Source organism: Danio rerio, chromosome 21 (assembly GCF_052040795.2).
Source record: "Danio rerio strain M-AB ecotype USA chromosome 21, GRCz13ab, whole genome shotgun sequence".
Taxonomy (NCBI): domain Eukaryota; kingdom Metazoa; phylum Chordata; class Actinopteri; order Cypriniformes; family Danionidae; genus Danio; species Danio rerio.
In genome coordinates this window covers 21,907,381-21,933,461 of record NC_141041.1, presented here as the reverse complement: position 1 = coordinate 21,933,461, position 26,081 = coordinate 21,907,381, and the positions used below count along the sequence as shown (strand labels likewise).

Here is a 26,081-nt window from a genome sequence, read left to right as displayed (position 1 = left end):
GTGAGATGGAAATCTTTTATAATCAGGACATTAAGATCTTAAATTGAAAGTAATTTTATATTGAAATTTGCTCAAGAAAACAATTAAAAATCAATATAGCTCCACCTTATTAATCTGTAATGGATGACAAAGCTTATTTTACATTCATAATTAACTCACAAAAGCATTCAGAGTTTAATTAAAAGTGTAATAAAAAGTGCTTGTAGTTATTGACACAGTCACAGGTGTAGGTCAGCCAAACATGTAATCACCCTTAAGTGGTTCCAAACCTTTATGAGATTTTCATTTGCTGAACACAAAAGATATTTTAAAGAAAAACACAGAATTCCATAGTAAAAAAGAAATACAGGAGCAAGAAACAGATAAATGTTTGAAACAAGTAAAGATTTTTGGGTGAACTACCAAGTTGTATACAATCAACAGACCCTAGTTAGGCATTGCATTATTTTGATCATAATATAACCAATATTTTAACCTAAGGGCGTAACGGTGGGGCAATAGGTAGCATGATTGCCTCACAGCAAGAAGGTCGCTGGTTCGAGCCTCGACTGGGTCAGTTGGCATTTCTGTGTGGAGTTTGCATGTTCTCCCCATGTTTGTGTGGATTCCTCCGGGTGCTCCAGTTTCCCCCACAAGTCCAAAGACATGCGCTATAGGTGAATTAGTAAGCTAAATTGTCCATAGAGTATGTGTGTGAATTGGTGTTTCCCAGTGATGGGTTGCAGCTGAAAGGGCATCCGCTGCGTAAAACCTATGCTGGATAAGTTGGCAGTTTATTCTGCTGTGGCGACCCCAGATTAATAAAAGGACTAAACCGAAAAGAAAATGAATGAATAAATTTTCATCTAATATCTCTCTCTGTCAGTCTTTTGATGTACAATATGGATGGCTAAACCTCAATACGGGTGGCTGTTCAGTCACATTAAAGTTACAGTCACATCACACTGGTGCTGTGAAAAAAGCAGAGTAGTAGATCCCGAGTAACGTAATAGTTTTTTATTATAATTATACCTGTATAAACTAAAATATTTTATGCATACAAGGGTTGTGGATTGGCAACTGAACTTGATTGCACTGATGAAAACTTTTCATTTTCAACAAGGCTTTGAACCTATGCACATCTAGCATTTTAACACATTCAACATTTTAGGCTTTGTTTATTCAATGATTAAAACTGTTATAGAGGATATTGTGGCAGAAACATTCGTAACTGAATCATTTTCAAGCTTTTTAACTAATTTAGGTGACCAATCAGTTATAAGGTCTCATTTATAAACATGGTGAAAATGCAAAGGTTGTGGTCAATAAAAAACAAACTTGACAAGACAATGTGCACAGCTCTAAGTAAACTCTAGTAAACTCATTTAACACATATAGACTTAATTGAAACACCTTAAAACTTAATATAATCACTATTAATCAATAAATAAATACAAATATTTTAGGAAGGTTTCTACACAAAGTTTTGTAAATGAGACCCCAGGTTAGAAGTAATCATCTTAATGAACCCTTTTCACATTTCCTGGTTTCTCAGTAGCAGAAGTCATCAACTTGTGAGAGAACAACAAATAATTTTTTAAACATTCCTATTTGCTGAAATAGTAAAAGAAAAACTCCATGATGGTGTTATCAAGACTTTCAGAAAAAGGAAAACAATTGTGAGAGACTGATGACGGCAGCCAAAAGAGAGACCAACATCAAATTTACTGTCCTGCCCATACACCTGCATTTCCATCGCCTCTCACAAGCGATATTTGTGTTTTTGTAATTTAAAGGACAGATGATGTAATACATTCGTAAATGCATATAATTCATTCATTCATTTTCCTTCGGCTTAGTCTCCATTTCAGAGCTTGCCAAGGCGGAATGAACTGCCAACTATTCCAGCATACAGTATGTTTTTATGCTGTGAGACGCCCTTCCAGCCGCAATCCAGTACTGGGAGACTCCCAAACACACTCATACACTATTACCAGTTTAGTTTGTTCAATTTACCTATAGCGCATGTCTTTGGGTTGTGGGGGAAACCGGAGCACCCGGAGAATATGCACACTCCACACAGACTCGAACCAGCGACCCTCTTGCTGTAAGGCAACAGTCCTAACCATGAGTCATCATGCCTCCATGCATTTAATAGTTTACTTGTTTTTAAAAAAAATCTTAGTCTTGTGAAAAGAGTCCATTAAATGAATGAACAAACCACCATTGCTTTTGTGATTATTCACTTTAAAAGTGTAAAGGTTGTTTAACACAAATTTAGCAAATATATGGACAACAATTACCACTGGATTTAAAATAGAACATTTTTCATCCATATTTTTAACAAAATTGAGTTGAAAAAACAGTATTTTTTTTGCTGTAGCTTCTTATAAAAAGATGTCTAATTAAAGACAAAACTGACAAACTTCTAATCAAACATCAGCAACAATTACTGTAATATGATTCCCTGATGTACTTCCTCCTCCTTGCCTTTGTGAAGATCAGATGACCGAACCTTCCTGACAACAGCATCTGATTGGCTAAGAAAGTGCCATCTGGTGGCCCTCTCACACTTCCCCCATCACAAACTTCTGACTGTTGAGAAACAGAGGAAAGAAGTTTAGTATTTCAGATTGAAGTTTAGTGCATATAATCTTATAGTAAACTAAAAAATGTGTTCATAATGAATAAACGTATCTATAGAAAAAATGGAAATATGCAACAAAATAGCAGATATATAAATATCTCATGGAATAAGAAAAATACATATATACATACTGTACATACATACCCCTTTTAATATAAAGTTCCCTGACTTTCACTAACTAAAAGTTGAATTTCCATGACATCTAATAAAAATAGGCAGCCATTGCACTTATATATTAGTAATATAATATTTAACAAATATGGTTAAATAATAACATAATATTAAAATGGTTTAAGCTTTAAATTGTTTTAGCACCCGTTACACACAGACCTTTACTACTTTGATATTTAAAAAGGTATCACAGAAACAATGTTTACAAAATGGTCATAAAGCCTATGATTCACATAAAAACTGCCAATTTAATATATTTGAAAAAATTATAAACACAATTTCACTTCTTAACTCCCACTTTTTGAGTTCACCCCTGAGACCGATATGTGATATATTTTGATATTATCTATCATTCTTTAAGATAAGTTCAGGTTTTGACTTTCATTAATTAAAATTAATTGCAAGCTTTCAAACTCTTCATTAATTATGTACTGAAAAGCGTTTTACTTGCACGTTCAGAAATAAAGGTACAAAATCTGTCTCTGGAGTAGTACCTTTTCAAAAGGTATTCTGTTCCTAACAGGTCCTTAAATGTACATATTAGGCAGGGAAAGGCTAGGCAAGTTTATTTGTATAGCACATTTCATACACAGTGGCAATTCAAAGTGCTTTACATAAACAGGAGCAAGTATAATAAAAATAAAAACAAATAATAAAATAATAAAAAAAAACAAAAACAGATAAAATGTGTTATGTGAAAGAATGAAAGAGAAGAGAAAAACATAATAGTACAATCTATCGGACGTAGCACAGTGCTCATTCAGTAAAGACACAGCTAAACAAATGTGTTTTCAGTCTTGATTTGAATGTGCCTAATGTTGGAGCACATCTGATCCTTTCTGGAAGCAGATTCCAGCAGCGAGGTGCGTAGTAGCTGAAAGCTGATTCACCCTGCTTTGACTGAACTCTTGGAATTTCTAGTTTATTTGATCCTAGAGATCTGAGTGATCTGTTAGGTTTAGTGAGCATATATGTAATGTATTGAGGTCCTAGGCCATTTAGTGATTTATAGATCAGTAATAACACTTTAAAATATATTCTAAATGTAACTAGGAGCCAGTGTAAAGACCTAAAGATATTAAACGGCACTCATTTTACCCCTTTTACAAGATGTAAGATTAGCCTTTAGTGTCTCCAGAATGTGTCTGCAAAGGTTTAGCTCAAAATACCCATCAGATAATTTACTATAGCCTCTAGAATCTGCTCATTTTGGTGTCTGAATACAGTGTAGCTGTTTTTGTAGCCTGTGGCTTTAAATGTGAATGAGCTGCTTCTCCCCACCCACCGCTCCAACATGCATGTCTGCTTCTCATCATGCGTTACGTCAGGTAAACAGCACAGTGACAGACTCGGATAAAGCTGAAATACAGCTCCTTAGTCAAAAATACCAAGTAAGTTTATTTGATGTATTTTTGTTGTATAGTTTACACACACACACACACACACACACACACACACACACACACACACACACACACAATAGCATTTACTGACACCATGCAGCCTTGAAGATTACAGTGGTTATGAATTGCGTATCGATTTTACTGTCTAAAAAAAATGTTTTAAACAAATAAATCTTATAAAAAAATCCCAGAGGGTTGGAACAGATATTTTATTTCCAGTTTATTTGCAAAACAATGTTCCGGTGGAAATGTGTATACATGTGATTACAGAAACATGGCGCCAGTCGATCAATTCAGTAGACGAGGAAAACCGCACTCCTACATGTTGCGATGCGCCTCAAAATCACTGGGATTTGGGTCCTAATTTACGTCAGGTATCACTCCAATATGATAGCGGACACACTATACATACAGACAGTTATGTACAAACTGCTTTTAAAAGATTATTTTCATCATAGGTGCCCTTTAATACCTAAAAAGTACAAATGTATACCTCTTAGTACCTTAAGGTACTTAGTACCTTAGGCAACGCGCTCGCACTTTCCAGCTGCACCTAGTTAAGATCACAGGGAGCTTCTTTGACCACGAGAAATGCAAACGGCTGAAGTTTAAGGTAGACGCAATGAAAAGTACACATGTTTGCAAATCTACCTAAAGTTACAATCAATAATTCTGATTAGAGCGATCATGTGGTGAATGTTGATCTTGTGTTGAGCCCAATGAGCCTTACATCTAAAAATAGAGCAAGGGTTTTTCTTTAGTGACATCGCTTTGACTCACATGGTGAAAATGGCGGATGTGAAACAAACTGAGGATATGGTGATGCGCCTGTCAATCAATATTGGTGGGCGGGGGAAATCACACTCCTACGTCAAGTTGCGGTCGCTCTGAAAACCGCTCCAATTGGTCCACCGTTTTTATGTTGTTAAATTAAAAAAAAGGACTGGGTGTGTTTATATCAGCCCAATATGACGGTCTATACACTATACCTACACACGTCTGTCCAAACAGATTTTTCACCATAGGTGCCCTTTAAGACACCACACATAACTGCAAAAGTTATATAAAATACTACTAAAACTTTTAAGCAACATTTTTTGAACCCATAAGTTTTAAATCACATTAAGCTCTGCATTTATTACTCCTCAGTGAACTTTTGTCGCAGCATCATATGACTTTCCACACAGTCCATCTGAACCTGCATCACCCCTGCAACTCACTCTTTGTTTTAAATCACCAAAAGGGTAAAGAAGCAATCAAATAATCCCCAGCAGAACAATACGTCAGCATGCAGGCGGGCTCCATTGTACTCTTTCAGACAGCCAGTGCCTGCAGAATACAAATAAAGCCAAGCCCTAAAACCTAAAACCTACCCAGAGACCAGGCCACAAAAAGCCTCTCCATCTGCTCCGCTGCATAATGAGCTGGAGTGAAGGAGCCTACAGCAGGGGGAGGAGAGGAAGAGGGACGGGGCGGCCCTGTGCCCGGCACAAGCCTGTCCCAATACAACCATTCCCCCCCCTGGGACATGTGCCTCTCGCCTCACAAAGACCCCCAGTGGAGGCGTGTTCTACCAGTGGACCCCGTTCGAGAATCTACACATGTCCCGGAGATGAGGTCCGCTGTCCCGGCCAGACACTGATTGATATAAGAGCATGTTGTCTACGTGTATGAGGACAGCTCTGCATCCTCCCCCCCAGCTGGCCTGCTTGGAAGGGGCTTTAACTGCCTTATTATAATATTACATTATGGCGGTGGCCCTATCAAATGGTTTTGAGTGGGCCTTTGTTCCCTCCTCCCGAAGCAGAGACGCCCCAGGAGCAGCAGATGGTGGTGATGGCTGAATTGAGGAGGGTCTCCTGTTGCCCAGGTTACTGTCATTGGTATTTCTGTTGTCTCAACAAACACCACTTATCAAGAATTGACCCTGGGGTGCTGCAAAATGGTGAGGGGACAAGCGAACGTAGGAATGTTGTGATTGTGGTGTCAACAAAATCAACATGATTTTTGATAAGCTACAGTGTTTTTGCATGCTTGTAAACACTGTTGTGCTTGTACTACACTGGAGAACAATATAACGGTGTGGATACAATACACTTTAAATAGCTTTGTTTAATTTGCATATTTTTATTTTTTTGCATAATTTTTTAAAGTTCATCACTTCATCTGTTCTTCTAATGACACACACACACACACACACACACACACACACACACACACACACACACACACACACACACACACACACACACACACACACACACACACACACACACACATATATATATATATATAAATGTATTATATATATAAGATTGTAATTCAATTTATGTTTATTAGAAATAAATATATTATAAATTAACACTATTTTTTTTTAAATACTAGGCATGGGTATAAGATTCAGACGGTATGATAACCTTGGATAAAAATATATCACAGTATTGTTATCACTGTTCAAAAATGTATTCTCTTTAAATGTCTGGTTAAAAACTACAACTTTTCCACCCTTTGAACCAATATATATTTTATATTTTAAGAAACATTTAAAGTATTTTGGAGCAGTTAACATGTCAGGCTAAATAATTCAAACAAATCACAGACTTTTGCTGTCTTCATTAGTATCAAAAACACTCATTTATTTACAATTAAATATCATTTCTGTTGGAGATACTGGTGCTTTAAAACACAAACAAATAAAATAAAAATCTAATAAAATCTTACACAGGAATGATATAGCAAAAAATGCTGGCGATTTTAAAACCTTGACTTTTCCCAAACTGTGGTATACCTTGAAAATAGTTATTGTCCCATGCCTAGTAAATATAACGACAACATATCAAAATAGAGCTATTTTATGGCTATACAACTTTTTTTTGAACATTTTACATTAAAGTAATATAATACTTTATATGCTTTTTATGAGTTCATTATAGTATTATTGTAATATAGTTCAAGTAATTACAATTATAGATGTATATAATTATAGATCCTTGTTTGATTTTTTGTACCAAACCTTACTTGACAAGTGTAGACAATATTGATTCAAACTGTTCACTCATTTTCTTTCGGCTTAGTCCCTTTATTCATCAGGGATCACCACAGTGTAATGAACCAACTTATCCAGCATACATGTATGTTTTACATAGCGGATGCCCTTCCAGTTGCAACCCAGTACTGGGAAACATTCCTACACCCTCATTCACACACATCCACTACAGCCAATTTAGCTTATTCAATTCACCTATAGCGCATGTCATTGGACTGTGGCGAAAACCAGAGCATCTAGAGGAAACCCACGCAAACACAGGAAGATAGGGCTAATCACACAACAGAAATATGCAACAATGGGATTCTAAGAGTGCGTTAAAATTAGAGATGTATTGAATTTTCAGCCACCGAACAATTTTCGGCTGATAAATTTGTCATTTAGTGGACCCTCTAATTTTTGTGGCTTCAGTTATTATTGTGGTACTCTTTTTATAAATATGGAAGCATTAACAACTTATTTTGAAATATATATCGTTATTGTTCAATATAGAAAATAATTTTAAACTTCACACAGAAATGCCAACTGACTCACCCGGGACTCAAACCAGCAACCTTCTTGCTGTGAGGCAACTGTGCCAACCACTGAGCCACCGTGTCACCTTGTTTCAAAGCACTAACTATAAAACAAGTCATTTAGTTAAACAGTAACTAAATGACTTGTCTAGTTTAACATCTAGTAGATTGAACATAGGCCATGGATAATGCATGCAGTATATGCATATTTTCAAAATAAATAAAAAACACCAACCACAAGTTATGGGTTAATAAACAGCTATTGCTGTACAGTCTACATGTAGATGCTAACAGAAAATATATGGAGTTACATACTGTTTTAATTTAAATAGCCACACATTGGACTGCATCTTGTTTACATTATGTAGTGATACAAGCCATACAATCAAAGGAAGACAATTTTTTCTAAAGCTCAAATTTGGATCCAGGGTTACTTGCAGACCAATTATTAAAACACTTTCTGAGTGTAAATAATTTCTTTTGTGAGTGTAAATTACTTTGACAGTTGATTGTGATGGTGTGTGTGGCCTTGTTGCTCTGGCAGGCTGTAGAGCAGGCCTGCAGATGACAGTGTGTGTGCTAGCGGAGGCTCCAGTCTGCAGTGTATGCTAATCAGTCATTATGTGAGCCAGCTGTCTGTATGAACAGGGTCAGAGGGTCAGAGGCTCCTGCCTAATACTGACAGTCCTGCACGAGCGCCAGGGCCTCCACATCACCTGCTCAAACACGCGCAGATTTAGGCTCAACACAGCTCACTTTGATTAGCAGCCAACTCAACAGTCTTGGCTTGATTTATATGGCGAAAAATTATGCAGATATCAAAGTCTAGCATTCGATTTTCAGTACTTAGCTTTCTGTTTGTTGTATCAGCATTATAGTAGTTGTTGATTTTCAGTACTTAGCTTTCGGTTTGTTGTATCATCATTATAGTAGTGGTTGATTTTTAGTACTTAGCTTTCGGTTTGTTGTATCAGCATTATAGTAGTTGTTGATTTTCAGTACTTAGCTTTCTGTTTGTTGTATCAGCATTATAGTAGTTGTTGATTTTCAGTACTTAGCTTTCGGTTTGTTGTATCATCATTATAGTAGTGGTTGATTTTTAGTACTTAGCTTTCGGTTTGTTGTATCAGCATTATAGTAGTTGTTGATTTTCAGTACTTAGCTTTCGGTTTGCTGTATCAGCATTATAGTAGTTGTTGATTTTCAGTACTTAGCTTTCGGTTTGCTGTATCAGCATTATAGTAGTTGCTATTTTCTTTAATAGTATTTTGTGGAATTAAATAAAGTCAGAAAAGCAATATTGAGTGACTATGCTGAATATAAGTGAAAAATGTGTACAGAAATGTTTCTCAGTTGCATGGATACAACTGTAGACATATGAATGCAATTTAGGACAGACACACCAGACATGTGTCGAATAGCCATCAGTCATCTCTCGACACTACTGGCCTGTTTCCAAGGTACAAAAAAGCAAACCATACCCTACCAATTGTGGGTACCCTTTGCAAAGGGTACCTAGCACGCCAAAAGGGTACCAAAAGGCTAAGCTAGATGTGCAAGTGGACGCTATTGGTTTACAGAGATACGTCACTCGCTCCTGCAACAAGCCAGAAGAATGAAAACAAAGAAACCACAGCTGAGACATTACACCATAATAATATATACATATAATAACGAGCCATGATTGATCTGAGCACAAACATACCTTGTTTTTTTCTTGTTGAACAGCTACAAAACTAAGAAGAAAATCTGCCTCGGTCCTGCTTTTGTTTTACGAGGCTGTCTAAAAGTGCCAGCAGTTTCACTTTCACCAGAGAGCTCGCCACTCATCTATATTTGAAATAACGAACTTCTTGAGCTGAGGAGCTGATGACTTCTTGAACAAATGATTCTTTCAGCAACCTAAAACATGAACAAACTGTCCTGTTTAACTATTATCATCACCTTTTGGGCTATTATACACTTAGAATGACTTTTAAACAAAAGGGTTTCATGTGCTGGTGAAGATTAAAGATAAAAACAGATGAGAGTTTACTGTGGGATATATGTTGCGAGTTTTTGAAGCCAAATATGGCCTAAATGTATGTTGTGTGTTGTTTTTTCTGTAATTGGAAACATATCGGAGACTGTAAGGGGCTGTTTGTGTTCATAAATGTTGCATTTATATTGTTAATTGTAATTTATAATTGCAGACATTACAAAAGGCAATTTTTTCATTGATCTGCAGTTATAATCAAATCATGTTCATAGAAAAGTTAGTAATGAGCATTTATACACAGCATACACAAGTATTTATGTGTAAAAACCTCTGTTTTGTAAGAAGTGCTTCTCATATTATATATAAACGACCCGTACAGTTTTCCTTTGACATTTCCTCGAGCGAGAATGACATTGACCGAAACTTTCTGTCGTACACCATGCTCACATTGGTACTCTTTTGGCAGTGGAAACACAAGCCTCACAAAGATGACCTGTACCGACCTGTAGCGTACAGTACTGTACCACTGTGTGCTGGATTTTCTTCCTCTCCATATTTACTTTTGGAAATTTATAAGAATATTTGTGCATGTTAATTCTGACCAATTAAAAAAAGCTTAGGAAATACGTTTGGTGACATATCTAGCCAACAAGTGATGAGAATGTTGTCACATGACTGCCTTTTGGTTTGTTTCAACCTATGGTTTCAACTGATTCAGATCAGAGCAACTAGTGTGGTGTGAAAAGAATACAAAACCACAGAAATCTACATATATCATTGATTGTCCTTAATATAGATCAAATGAACTGAATCATAGGTGTGAAAACACTCTTAATCTAATATATCTACCCCATCTAAATCTACAGGCTCCAGAATGGTTTTGCACTTCATTCACTTTTCTTGCATCATCAACATAACACCGTCTTCAAAACATCTTCCTTCATGTTCCACAGATGAAAGAAAATGTGTGGAATGACAGATTTAGATAAAACCGTCCCATAAACAGGTGCTGATTGCTAATTACATATCTGTCTCTGTCTCCACTTGCTCTGATAAGAAAGCGTGTTTGCAAGTGTACGCAGCCCATTGTGTCATTACAGAGATGTCAGCCTCATATCAGCATCAGATCAAGGGCCTGCGACTGTTGACAAACTGCAGCTCTATCAGCCAGACATTGTTATGGCTCTTGAAGACCGCTGGAGGCTCGCCACCCTTTTGGTCACACTTGAAGGGTTGGTTAGGTTTTTTTTAATTTTGTGTGTGTACGTGCATGTGTGTATGGCAGGGGTTTGGGTCAGAGAGTTTGTCTGCAGTGGCCAGCTGTGCTGTGTGTTGTCGGGCTCCGCTGGGGCCCCGAGGGTTGCAGAAGAGCCGTATCAGATGGTTGAAAGGAGGAGGTGCAGAGCCTCTCCCCCCGTCCTGGAGCACACAAAAGCTGCAGCCTCCTAAACTCAAAGCCACAAAGTAGGAGGAGGAGGGGGTTCAACACAAAAGTGCACAGAGCCTCTTGTCAAAAGGGAAAAAAGGAGAGAAAAAGCTGCCCTCCCTTTGTGGAACTTCTAAAAGGATGGCGTGGTCGCAGTGGCAGCTGCTGCGCCTGCACAGGACATTTGAGATGCCCTCCTTTCATAAACACAAAGTCTGGAACCGGTGGGGGTAATGTAGAGGACAAGGGGCATTGAGGATTTGTGTTCAAACGAAAGGCACACTTTAGAGATACGAGCATCTCGTGGCAGTGAAGGGAGGCGGGGAGGAAAAAGGGGAAGGTGTTGTGGTCTTTAAAAAAAAACTTTTAAAGTGAGTATATCCATCACTCAACAAAAGAGTCCCACAGGGCAGCCATATGGGCAGAGGATCCTCTGCTATTGTCTGGAAATCACCAGTAGCTTTTATCACGGCTTAAACAACCATTAAGGATTCGGCTTCATATTTAGCTTTGGGGTATTTATGAGTGTATTTCCCTTCAAAGGAAGACTTGTGCAATGCAAAAGTGGGTGCAGTTGAGAGGACTTTAGTTTTGATGTTCTTAGTAGAGGAACGGATTTAGGTTTAAAAGAGTTCTTTGTAATATAAGCAGAACTTCAGGAATGTGCAAACAAGTTTAAAAATACTTTAGTGAAATGCCTGCAGCACATTTGTAATGCTTTGTTTTGGAGAGGGCATATGAGAACGTTATAAGCACTATTTTAGGAAAAAGTCCAAAGAGGGCCATGATAATTAATCCAGAGCACATTTGAGAAGCTTGTCAGATCTTCTTTAATTAGAAACGCAAAAAGTGTGCTTCATCTAGTGGTGTTTCTGTAGAATGCAGTTATTTGCCTGTGTTTGAACAATTAAAATAAAATGCATATTTAAATCAACACGTGCATTTTAAATCAGATTTGATGGGTGATTTATTAGATTTATTATTTTTGCATTTATTTAATAAATAAATAACAATAACAAACTCCATTTTGTTATTATCACCACCACTTCTACTACTACTACTACTACTACTACTATTATAAAGCAAAAAATTCTATTGATCTGTATCAGAGATGCCCAAAGTAGTGCCCGCGGGCAAAAGTTGGCCCATTGTAACCTTTGATTTGGCCCACCATCCCATCTGAGAAGAAAGTGAGAATGATAGAGATGGTGGCAAATGCCTTTAACACAGAAATCGTTGTTTCTAATTTGATGTAACCTTTTTTTGTATTGTATTGCTGAGCTACAAAAAAAAAAAAAAAAAAAACAACAACAACTCAGATTAAATGTTTCAATTAAATGTTGTAAATGATAGTTTTTGGCCCTTAATAAGAAAAAAGTTTGGGCACCCCATATCATATAAAGATGTACTTTGGGCGCCCTCTCGTGGTACTTTAAAACACATTGCATCTGCTACATGCTACTTTAAAGCTTACTAAAGATTACTGCAGGTAATTTATACTGTACATACATACACAATAAATGTGCTTTTTACAGACAAAAAGCAGCTGTGGTTTATGGAATAATTATAAAATAAAAACATAAACATGTTTCCCAAAAAATATGAGTTGTGCTGTGTCACACTAAAATATTGTAATAAACAGTCAAACAACATAAAAGCATAATGTTAATTCACACAATGCTACATAAATAATAACTTTATAGAAAATATAGTAAGGTAGTATAGTAGGTGGCGCAGCGGGTAACACTGTTGCCTCACAGCAAGAAGTATACTGGTTCGAGCCTCGGCTGGGCCAGTTGGCTTTTCTGTGTGGAGTTTGCATGTTCTCCCTTTGTTGGCGTGGGTTTCCTACGGGTGCTTGGGTTTCCCCCACAAGTCCAAAAACATGCGGTACAGGTGAATTGAGTAAGCTAAATTGTCCGTAGTGTACGTGTGTGACTAAGCCAAAAAGAAAATGAATGAATGAATGTAGTAAAGAAATAGAGCAAAATGTTGATGTCTGTATTAATGTCTCCATCTAGTGGTTACTTTAGGCCACTGTAAGACACACAATACAGTAAACTCGTGGTTATCTTTCAGACTGTGTGGTCCAGCTAGTCTGAATGATTACATGGTAGTCAAACTTAACCATCGTCTTATTATATGCCAGCATGTTTATAAAAAACACTGCAGCTAACCACAGAGTTCCCTGAAAATCAACCATAGAAGAAATTCATGAGTGAACAGATTAAATCATAATGGTAACCTGTTGTGTCACGCTAATGCCCCCCCCCCACACACACAATATATATATATATATATATATATATATATATATATATATATATATATATATATATATATATATATATATATATATATATACTCCTTAAACAATCGTTCAGTGGTTCAGTATTTTCATCTATATTCGCCTGAAGAACCCCCTCAAAATCCATGAAAATTTTTCATTCCACAGTCTTTTTAAATTTTTAAAACATTTCTTGTATTAAAATGTTTTTTTAAGGTGTAGCATTAAATTTTTTTTCATTAATTCCTTCCATGTAATATAGCTGTTTGTGAATGTTAAACTTTTAAAGATTAAAGTGCTTGATAAATGGCATGATTGTCTCCCCCAAAACAAACTGATTTAGGTTCAACTGCCTGAGATTAGTCTTCAGTAGATGTGTTGCCCGCACAAACACATACTACTAAAAGATTTACATAATTCCAACCTATGGTATTCATTGACTGCCCGTGAGCATGTTCTTTCACACTCAACTTCTTGCTCACTTCTTCTGTGAACATGCTCTTTGATCTTTTTTTTTTCAGTACACGTCCAACAGTCATGTAACATTACATTATTTGAAGGTTAGACTGGAAGCACTCTAGTAGAGGAATGAAAAAATGGCATGAACTTCTCAATGTGCTCCCCATGGGAGCCAAAATCATAAAAGAAACTAAATTATGTCATTTACACAACCATTAAAGGGGTAGTTCATCTGACATCATTTTTTCTAAAGACTCTGTCAAATCTTTCGGATGTTCTTTGTTGAAAGGTGATATTTTGAAGAAAGTTGGACACCAGTAACCACTGACACCCATAGTAGGAAAAATACAATAGAAGTCAATGGCTACAGGTTTCCTAGTTACATTTTTCAAAATGCCTTGTGTGTTCAACAGAAGAAAGAATCACGGAGGTGCAGTGGGTAGCATGATTGAGTTTGAGCCTCGGGTGGGTGAGATGGCATTTCTGGGTGGAGTTTGCATGAGAATGAGAGTGTATGGGTGTTTCCCAGCAATGAGTTGCAGCAGGAACGGCATCCACTGCGTAAAACATATGCTGGATAAGTTGGTGGTTCATTCCGCTATGTTGACCCCTGATTATTAAAGGTACTAAGCCTAAAAAATGAATGAATGAATGCACTGTAAGCAAGACACCAATTACAAACAGACTTGGCTTCATCTGACCAATCAGAGAAGAGCATGGTCTCACAAAGGAGGGACTTAGAGAAGCAGGACTCTTCAGACACTCTACTGAACCTGAAAGATGTAAAGCTTTTGTACAAGACCTCCAAACCAAAATGAAAAAGCTTTATAATAGTAGTAATAAAGGCAAGATCTGTTCACTGACAGAGTGTTTGGAAAATAAAAAAGCTTTTTCAAAGGCGTCACCACAATAACCCCTTTAGTGGGACCTTTATTTTTAAGGTTTTGACAACCCTGTTGCTCCTCAACCTTCAGAGAACATACAAAAGTTAATAAGATCATGAGTTCATTGCTCATTAAATACAATTTCCTGATTTGTTGAGATTTTTGTTCATGATTTCTTTTTTTTTTTTTTGTTCCTTTTAACCAACAAACTCAAGAATTCTGCCAGAACTGGCTATGATCCAAGCCCCAAATCCCAAAGCAGCCGATCAGACTCCCTTAGTGGAGCACCAGATCAAATGAATTCTTGTGGTGTGCTGTACTGAAGCTGAGTGTGGGAGTACACATGGACCACAGCTATCGTACCACTGCAGCCTGCTGAAAATTATCATCTTTCATTTCTGGATGACGTCGGCTATATAAAAAGCAAATCTAGCGGTAAAGCTATGTTTGCAGGGCAGTGGATCAGACGGGAACAAGGGCATCTGGAATGATGCGTGTCCAGATATGTGTGACATCATAAATGGCTTGCATTTTGAATGTGTAAATATTTTTTTCATGCATTCCTTGCATTGAAATGATTTTTGCTTTCATCTACGCATGTTATTAAAAATACAGTTTCACCCTGCGTGTTGCCTTGTCTCGTGACATTTACTTTTGAACAAAAGCTTAAGGCTGGAAATACAGCCTACATCAATGAGACGCTGAGGCTGTTGCATCACTTTTTTCCAAAATATAACAAAAGCACTCATAAATAAAGCCTAAAAACATTCTTCGCTCCTCACATTCCAGAATAGTGGAGCTAAGGATGTGCAGAGAAGAGAACGAGTACATGACTTAAGGGAAATTTATTTGTATATAGAAATATAACTTAAAGTCAGATGCATTCAAGAGATCTGCCTTATTGAAGCTTTATTAAGAAATCCATAATATATTTTAATAAAGACTCCTCGCTGTACTATGTGAGATATATAGTTTATTTAAATTGCAAATTCCAAACATAAATTTTCTATGACAGGCGTGAAAGGGAGGAGAATTTATATACGCATTACATTTTCAACTAGAAAGACCTTTCTGGAGGGCAATCGGGGCTGAAAGTCTTTAAATGAAATCTCAATGAAATAGGATGAAATGAAAAGCTCTATTTGAAAAGAATTCACCATTTTAGATTGCATATATTTTATGCAGCGGATGCCCTTCCAATTGCAACCCATCACTGGGAAACACTCATACACTCTCACATTTTAGCTTACACAATTCACCTATAGCACGGACTTGTCGGGGAGACCATACCCACAGGAAACCCACACAAACACAGGGAGAACATGTAAACTGCACACAGAAAAGCCAACTGACCCAGCTGAGGCTCAAACCAGCATCCCTCTTACTGTAAAGTAACAGTGCTACCCACTGCGCTGCCCCCAAAATGACACTATAAAAATGTCATTTAATTAGTCTAGTTAAAGCTACAAATGGTATTATTTCTTGCGCCTGAATGCTTTAAACTCACTTGATACACTGTAAAAAGCGATTAGTTACTTTACTTAAAAAAAGGGAATAAACCCCGTTGCTTTAAAAGCAATATGTTGATTTTACATTAAAAAAATCAGTAAACCCATTATCCCTTAACTTTTATAAATACGCACATAGTTTGTTTGCTTAATAATTAAAAGGCAAAGAGTTTACTCCCTTTTTTTTGAGTAAAGTCAACGAATCACCTTATACAAGTGCATGTTTAACAGAAAACCTCCCAAACAAATGCAGTTAATAAACTTTAATTCCACAATATTGCCATGAATCTACAAGCTCCTGGTCAACAATAATCCATACTTGACATGGCAGATCCAGCAATGTGACTATTGCCGGCGCACACATTGCGATATTAATGCAGAAATGAAATATTGTGCATCCCCTGTGCATGTTGACACAATCAATTTTCTATTTTCTTTTCTTTTTTTTTTTGCTTAAAGACGACTAACACAAACTGCTTTCCATAAGTCTTTCACAATAAAGGAAACCCCAAGTCTCCTAGCTGATAGCTTCTGTTCAAGCTTCTTGTAGTGTGGTTAAGCAAACCAAGATGCCCTTCAAAAAACTAACTTTAGTTTCTGGGTCTTATGGTTTTTAATAGATGTCTAATAGATGTCTAATAGACGTCTCAATAGTCATCTTGGCTGAAAAAAGGCTAAATTTGGGCTGTCAGTGAAAATCTAATAGAATAGGCCAAAACTAGTCATCAAATAAACAGAAAGTAATCGCATATAAAGTCTGTCTAATCTGTCTATTTGAGTCTAGTTTTGGGTTATTCTTAGATGTCTATTAGATTTTCTCTGACATCTCAAGTTTAGCCTTGTTTTAGCCAAGTTGTCTATGTTTAGATGTCTATTAAACACAAAATTTTTGCTGGGTGCCTTCTGTAACAAACATCTAAAACTGCTGCTGTTTAAATACTAACTTGAATAGGAATCTGTAATAGTGATGAAGTGAAGTCATATTTGTTAATCCACATCTACACTTAAACATGTTACGCATAATCAAGCAAGTTAGCCCACGAGCAAACCCTTGTGAATGTCATGGCCATGCCAGATGCCTCATTGGACCAAAAGAAAATGATTATGCACATAATGTGAGCTAATAATGTTACCAGCAAATTATGCAAAGAGGGGGCCGCGAAAGCATCCGCTTCCTAAATGATGAAATAAATAAAGCCTGATGAGTTCTTTCTGTCCTGAAGCAAATGTCTGACATCACAGAGGTCAGGTTGTCTAATGAGGCCACCAAAACGGCAGCGTTTATAAGCTTGATTAGAGACATTTAAAAGTCAATGGTTCTGAACTGCAAGGAAAACTTTGATGAATGTTAATTTGATTTTCACAAGAGGCTTTTAGAAGCGGGCGTTTGAAGTGCAAACATGGAGAAAACAAGGCTTTGACCTGTTGTGTAATCTACAAATATTGTGTGCGGCTTTAAAATTTCAGCATTTAGGAGGAAACTAATAAAGAGAAACTTAATAGCCTCATTTGTTTTTATGTGCTTGCTGAAATGATTCGCTATCCAACTTGCATATCACAATTGCCAGCAGAATCGTAACAATACTGTTTTATCATCTTGTTTCTCCTAATTCATCACCGTGCACTCAATACTGCGTTTGCCTGAGGAGTCGAGCATTAAAAACGCATTGCCATTATTCCCAACATTTTGGTTTGTTAATATATTCAAGAGCTCCAAGCGCCACGATGTGTCAGCGGTGACAAATGGAAGCAAAACAAATGCAAACTTGTTGCATATTTCATATTCCGATAAATGATATGCTGATGGTCCATTATTACCGTGCTGAAATCTAGCCGTTCATTTATAGTGAGGAATGTTTTTAAAGACCGGGCATCATAAATTACTCACACATTCACACGAGACGCAGTGGGGGGTGAGGTGCACGCAGCGAGGGCCGTGATAAAATCCCAAATAAGAGTTTTTAGTCTTGCATTACATCATAATTCTTCGGAGACCCTTAAGGCAATAAAGGTTTGAGTGTGAAATTTATTACCGCTCAATTTAAGTACATGTGAACATCTGTAAAATACACGAGAAAGTGATTAGATCATTTTGATGGGCTAATGTGAGAATTGCATTGACAAAGCTGCACTGAGTATAACGTCTCTGCTTCACTGTTTATATTTATATATTTTTATAACATGCATGTTTCATTTATGCCTTATTTCCACTGAGCGGTACGGTATGGTTTAGTTCAGCAGAGTACAGTACTGTTTGGTACAGGTCAACTTGATCATGCTTTTGCTACCACTGCCAACATGTGTGTAGTACAGCAGAAAGATGCAGCCAAAGTCATTCTTGCTTGAAGAATAAAGCCATACAGGTCATTCATATCGCATGTTAGAAGAACTTCTTAATATGCACAAATACTTAATATATTATGTACTATAAATGTTAATTACTTTTTACATATTTGTAAAATATAATATATTACAATCATATATAAATATGACAGAGCAATAAGAAAAGTATTCTGTGGAATCTAACAGCATTAAATTAAAATAAAAAATGTAGTAATTAAATGTAAAACAACATAGTTGTCATTGTACACATAATAATGTAAAATTAACATTTATTAAACAATTTAATCATGCGATGTGACTTTTGTGGATACACACATTGCGTTATCAATGCTTAAACCATTACACACTACCTAACAAAAGTCTTGTCGTTTATCCAATGTTTAGGAACAACAAATATTCACTTGACATCTAGTTGATCATTTGGTATCAGAAGTGACTTATATGAAAGGCAAACGCCTCTAGATTACGCTTATTTTACCAAAATAAAACATGATCATGACTTGATTTTTAATTATTTAATTAGGGCAGTATGGTCTAACTAATTATATACGGTATAGAATATAAAGTCATGGTGCAGTGAAAAAAGAATTAATATTGTGTAAAGATGACTTAACTTGGACAACTGTATCCATGCATTTCTGCAATAACTCAAAAAACGTAATAATAAAGTAATCTAGAAAGGCAAAGAAAGCGTTTTAGCATGAGCAGAGTTCATCAAGATTCTTTGGATTCATCTTTAATGCCTCTTCCATCTCACCACAGACATGTTAAATAATGTTCATTTATGGTGACTGGGCTGGCCAATTCTGCAGCGTCTTGAACTTCTTTGCTTTTATAAATTTTGATGTGGAGGCTGAAGTATGAGAAGGAGTGATATCTTGCTGAAGAATTTGCCTTCTCCTGTGGTTTGTAAAGTAATGGGCAGCACAAATGTCTTGATATTTCAGGCTGTTAATGTTTCCATCCACTCTGCAGATCTCTCGCATGCTCCCATACTAAATGTAGCCCCAAACCATGATTTTTCCTTCACCAAACTTGATTTCTGTGAGAATCTTGGGTCCATGCAGATTCCAATCGGTCTTCTGTAGTACTTATGATGATTGGGATACAGTTCAACCGATGATTCATCTGAAAAATCAACCTTTTGTAAATGATCAACTAGAATTCAAGTTATTATTTGTTGCTCTTACAACTGGGATTGACAACAAGACTATTGCCATGTAGTGTATTGTTCAACTCTAATGTGAATTACTGAACATCTGTAATTACAAAAACACATCCAGACCATCATAGTGTCTACCATGTTACCAATCTCAGAAAAACAAACCCCAAACATACATTTTGGCCTTATTTGTGTTCAACAAAACATATCAGTACACATTTTTTGATTGGTATCTTTATTCTCAACCTCTTGGGAAAAAGTAATTCCTTAATTTCAGAGAAAAATGTAGAAAGCAACCTTCCAGCAACAAGAAAAAAACTCCAACAATATTATGGTAAATTTTTATTAAAGAAATTTCAAATGTCATAATAGCAGACATCCCACCTCTTCTAAAAGGCCCGGGCCCGTATATTGACATTGGCTCCCTGATGATTGTAAATTACATACAATTTCCTGAGAACAGAGTAAGCAAGAGAGAAAATCCATTTCCAGTCTATGAAAGTGCGTTTTGATGTGGCTCAAAATGCTACAAAATAAACCAAACAGCTATTATGCCTCAATAACTAGCAATTGAAAACTAAAAGAAATGACATTTATGGTGCAAATATGATGCTGCACTTTGCAGTAATCCCTATGTTTAAGAATAAAGTTAGAGTTGTGGTTTTTTTTGTATTCATTTACATGAATTAGCTAATATTTTGCCAGAAGATGCACAGTAGAAGTCAGAATTATAAGCCCCTTTTTTCCCAAATGATGTATTTTAGCAACATAGTTACAGCTAGCCACACTTACTAATTCAAAATATGCAATAATTTACAAAAACTGCACCTTTTCATAAACATTCTATTCTATATAAATATCTCATGCCCTCACAAAAAAAAACAGCCAAGTTTATCAAATGAAATGTGTAGTTAACTCAAAAATGACTGAAAGTTAATTCTACTCAGAGTTTTGAAGTCAGTGTTAAAGGTAATGAGTTAATTAAATATCTCATAAATTTAACTTAAATGGAGTAAGCTCACAGTTCTCATATAGATTAGTTTTTTTTTAATTTTGAGTTTCCTTAACTTATTGGGTTTTACAGTACTCAGTTGGTTTGAGTTCATTTATCGGGTTTTGCTGTGCTCAAATTGCTTCGTTTACTCAAATGGATAAGTTCACAGCACTCATTAGGATTAGTTTTTGAACTTAAATGGGTTGTTGCAAATGGTTTCCTCAAATGGTTCGAGTTACCTTCACTTATTGGGTTTTACAGTGTGTAAAAAATGCTGGGTTCTACACAATGAATTCGTGCTGCATGACGGAATGAATTGAACTTGAAGTGAATAAAACACTTAAGCTTTCCTGTAAAAAAAACCCCTCAAGAATTGTGTTGTTCCAGCTAAATTTTGATAAGTAGTTTGAATAAGCAGCCTTTTTTGAGTGAACTTTCTAATAATGCAGCTGATTCTCTTCACGGGTCAATCGATAAAATTGGTTGGATTTAGGGAAGGAGGAGGGTGGGTCAGTCGATTAGTCGGTCAGTCAACAATGTCATTTAGTCGGTCAGTCAATTAGTCAAACAGTCAGTCAGCAATGGCCTCTAGTTAGTTTATGTTAGAACAGCAGGTGCAAATGGCACTTGTGAGAGAAATTTAAGATTTCAAAAAGCGGACACAGTGTCCTCTCGTGGATTTGTGAAAATTTTTATTTTATTTGCAAAAAAACACATACCTCCTAGGATGTATTTAGCAACTCCAGAAATATATAAAGAGATATGCTTTCAGAATGAGCCTGGGTTGCAAAAATCTAATTTCCTAGAGGGAAAATGTCTTAGACTTATGAACTAGAAACTGACAGATGATCGTCAGAATAACCCAACCAGAATAGAGTTTTACAGTGAAATTAAAGCAGCTCCATCAGCCACTGAAAGGACATGAATGTTCACTTTGAAGTGCAGCATTTCTACTTCTACTAAACGATAAAGTCTGAACTCCATCTTGAACTGGCAAGAAGTGAAACTCAAAGAGCATTGTATTGACTGGAATAAAAACAGTGTCAATCTCATGGCAGCACATATGGCGTTTGCGAAGGCTGAAATAACAGTGCGGATTTGTGTATACTAATAGATGAGGTGAGGCCGGCTCTCCCTTTAGGCAGCTTTTATTGGTTTGGCCTCTGTTTTCCTTTTCTCTCCCTTGGCTTTGTACGGCTCTGAACTGGAGGTGGAGAATTGATGGACTGAGTGAAATAATTTATGTAAGGGGGGAGTGAGATCTGAGAAACGTTCCACAATAAATAAAGGTGGAATTCTGGCATGTGTGGGTGAGTGGGTTAGTACAAGGTACACGCATTAAAAGAGCTAATCCAGGAGAGACGTGGGGTGTTCAGTTAACTGACAGAGTGTTTGGCAGATTCTAAGGCCGACTAATCAGACGGCTTTACTCTAAACTACCTTACTGCAGGAGAAGTGAACACTCTGCCAAATGTATAAGAGCGAAAATGCGGAGCTCACATTCCACGGGTCAGCATTGAGAACCACATGCCTTGAGTTAGGTTTGAACAGCGGGACCACATGGTATGCGGCCAGGTCTAAAATCCATCTATGTGTTTGGATAGGGTCTGATTCTGTTACATGTCAGTCAGTTATGAGGGCAATAATACCTTCAGTCAAACGCAGGCCAAAAACACTTCCAGAGCTCAAGCTGTAATGCTGTCTGGCCTTCAGAATCATACTCAGTTGGCTTTGTTTTATTCCTTCTGGACATTTTATTATTCACCTTTTCGGTCATTTTACTGAACGTGTACGCATGCTAAATGTTGACTACTGTTATTATATGTCAAAGTGCAAAACAAAACAAATGAGGGCTCTGCCAGGATAAGCACATAAAGCTTGTGAACGAGTTCAACTTAACTTGTTAAAAAGACATTGTGGGTTGATGGTGCACATTTAGCAAAACCATAAAATCATGAGAAACTTGAATTCATAGCAGGTAAAAGACTGAAATAATGTTTGCTCCTTGGGTCTGTCACAATAATCAATATATCAACTTATCGCACAACATATGTAGATGACTTCAATCATTTTCGATGATGCAACACTCATCGGCCACTTTATTAGGTACACCTTTTAGTACTGGGTTAGACCCACTTTTGCCTTCAGAACCACCATAATCCTTCATGGCATGGATTAAACATGGTACTTGAAATAGTCCATAGAGATTTTGACATGATAGCATCATGCAGTTGCTGCAGATTTGTCGGCTGCACATTCATGATGTGAATCACCCGTTCCACCACATCCCAAAGGTGCTCTATTGGAATGAGATCTGGTGACTGTAAAGGCCATTTGAGTGCAGTGAACTCATTGCCATATTCAAAAAACTAGTCTGAGATGATTTGCGTTTTATGATATGGCACGTTATCCCGCTTTAAGTAGCCATCAGAAGATGGGTACACTGTGGTCATAAAGAGATGGACATGCTCAGGAACAATACATTGACTCAATGCTCAATTGGTTCTGTTACTTTTACTTTGCACTTTATTGTTAACATTTATTATTATTTATTTGTTTAGGATACGCGTTTTCACATTTAGATTCCAGTGCCTATTTATTAAATTGATAAAATGACAATAATAAATTAAATATTCTTAAAGAGTAAAATACTGTGTTCTTTGGAATAGTGTACATGCATTGTAATATTATATTGTCATTCTCTATATAATGAGTGGCATGAAATGGTCTTAAAATGACAATAATATCGTTTAGCACTATATATTTTGGTGCGATATATCTTACAACAAAAAAATAGATTGTAGACAGGCCTATTGCCCCTATGAATACAAAACAAGATTATAGTAAACTATTTTCAAGAAGTCTTTTAAATAATCCTGCTCTAAACCTCTGCTGAGACCAACAGATCTTTTACTGGTAAAAAAGTATCTTGCTGTTTCTTTGATAAACTGCTTTATTCATCTTTTGTAAGCCACTTTAGAAAAAGTCTTTTAGATTAGATTAAAATATCTTTATCGTCCCCGAAGGGTAATTAGGTTTACAGCAATAGCCGACAGTTGACAGCAACAAGTCACACTCAACAACAACAAAAAATAACAGTAAACAATACAATTACTCATGGAGAAAAAAAAACGTAACGCTTGTTTAGTAAGCCAACTGCAGTTGGAACAAATGAATACAAATATCTATTGGACCTTGCCTGTCTAGTATAAGTATACTTTCTGCCTGATGGCAGGAGGCAAAACTTTAAATAAAGTGGGTGGTTCTGGGTAGTCATTTCGACTAAACTAACGTCAAGATAAATTTGAGAAAAAAAAAGCCTTAATACTATGCAGTGTTGCCTGTTAGGACCTCTGTTTTATAATTTTGCAACATTTTGTAAACTGACAAACGTCACTAAATCAATAAATACAAACAAATAATAATAATAATATTAATAACTTTCGTTTTTTTTCACTTTTTAAAGTTACAATTTATTTCCAGGGCCATATGTGTCACAGATGTACTATGCAGTAAAGCTTGTCAAATGAGGATTATCAAAACAATAGCAAAATCAACCGCAGGTAGGACAAGGAGTTGTGACACTGGAATAACATAGTGCTGGGCGATTAATCGAAAAGTAATTGAAATCAACATTCACAACCTAAAATCAATCAAAAATTTTCCAAACAAATTTTTTTCAATCACTTTCTGTACCGTGGATTATACTTCTGAGCCGAGTGCATGCATATGGTACGGCACACCTCTCAAAAAATGTAACTATACATTGTGAAGACGCGTAGGGTAGCTTTGTAATTTGTCGGTTTGATAATGGTGACAAGCGTGGGTGGCACAGATTAATTTAAGTTGCTCAACATTGATGTTCAATAATTAATCATAGATAGTAGATAGTGTAAATAAACAAAATAATCATAGATAGTAGATAGTGTAAATAAACAAAATAATCACAGATAGTATATAGTGTAAATAAACAAAATAATCGTTCAATTATCATGATCGAGTTAAAATGTTCAGTTATTCAGGATTTTGATTTTAGGCCAAATTGCTCAGGGGATTAAATACACAAGACATGATTAAACTGAATACATACAGATGTGCGACACAGGTGGAACTAATGCAACTAACAAATGTCGGGAAAACAGAATAAAGGAAACACATAACATAAAAGCACATGAACCACAACACATGGGACATTACGACACAGCAATTACATGAACACAACACAAAGCACACCAGACCCCAGACATTTTGCCAACAAAATCTGTCAATATTATTTAAAATAATGCTTCAAATGCATTTTATTAAAAAAAAGTCAATCTTTATTTTGAACACTTAATACAGCCTCATCTGTAATGATGAAACCAAAAAGTAAAACTTACAACACTGGAATCTGCAGAGATGTGCAATACAGTGTTTAGCAGGCACTTATGTATAATGCATGGTCACATTTTTCTCAAGACCAGCTTTGCATCAAGCATGATCCTGCAGCTTGACCAGTGTTTAGAAGAGAACTGATAGGATTTATGGGAAGGCTGATTTTGTTTTTACAAACTAACACTATTATATATAGCCGTGTCAAAACCAGTCGTTTCAGACGTCTGATCTCCTGCACTGGTAGACATAACAGCAGATGTTAAAGAAAGATGAGCTACGTGGACTAAATGTTATGGTTTCATAAGAGATGGTGTTTATTTTATATTACCATCATCATCATCATCATACCATTATCATCTGCAGATCTCGAGATTTCACTGGTGTTTTTGCCATAACATAAAAACAAAAGTATGAGAGGCTGGCGGAAACAAAACAAGCTCATTCTTGCAAGAACCTGCAACATTTCTAGAACAAAAAAAAAAAGAATCAGCTTTTTTTGATGTGTGTTAGCATACTGTTCGGGTCAGAAATAAATGTGGATCTAACACTGCCTCAAACTGAAAAATCAAAGCTTTTCTGGCCCTCCACTTCACCCTCATTTATACCTCAACCTTTTAATCTTCCCACATATCTACACACATTCACTAATTAAATACCCACTGCTAAATATTTCAAAGAACGTGCTGCAATTAAATAGATAAAATCAGATGCTGAACTAAGTTACAAGTCTAAGCAACTGCGCACAACGTAATAACCGAGGAATGATATGTAAAAGCTTGACATAGATAAGATCCTGTCAGATAACATTGGATGTGCCAAAACCGCAGTGATTCATGAACAAACTATGCATTGTTGTTCACAGAAGAGAGATTATATTCTCTTCGCTGTAACACCGACGCGGTTTT

General features: G+C 36.4%; 1 long non-coding RNA gene across 5 annotated transcripts in view; it reads right to left on the bottom strand.

Moving 5' to 3' along the window:
• Nucleotides 1–253: 253 nt before the first annotated feature.
• Nucleotides 254–26,081, bottom strand: part of LOC141379854 (uncharacterized) — a 72,768-nt gene continuing 46,940 nt past the window's right edge. For 3 of the 5 annotated variants that reach the window (XR_015520315.1, XR_015520318.1, XR_015520317.1), the window contains 2 exons: nucleotides 2,086–2,574; nucleotides 254–532 (listed from right to left, as the gene is read on the bottom strand). This is a non-coding gene — a long non-coding RNA (uncharacterized LOC141379854). Of the gene's footprint in view, nucleotides 618–2,051; nucleotides 2,575–26,081 lie in introns of all 5 variants that reach the window. The other 2 variants (XR_015520314.1, XR_015520316.1) reach the window with 1 other exon arrangement.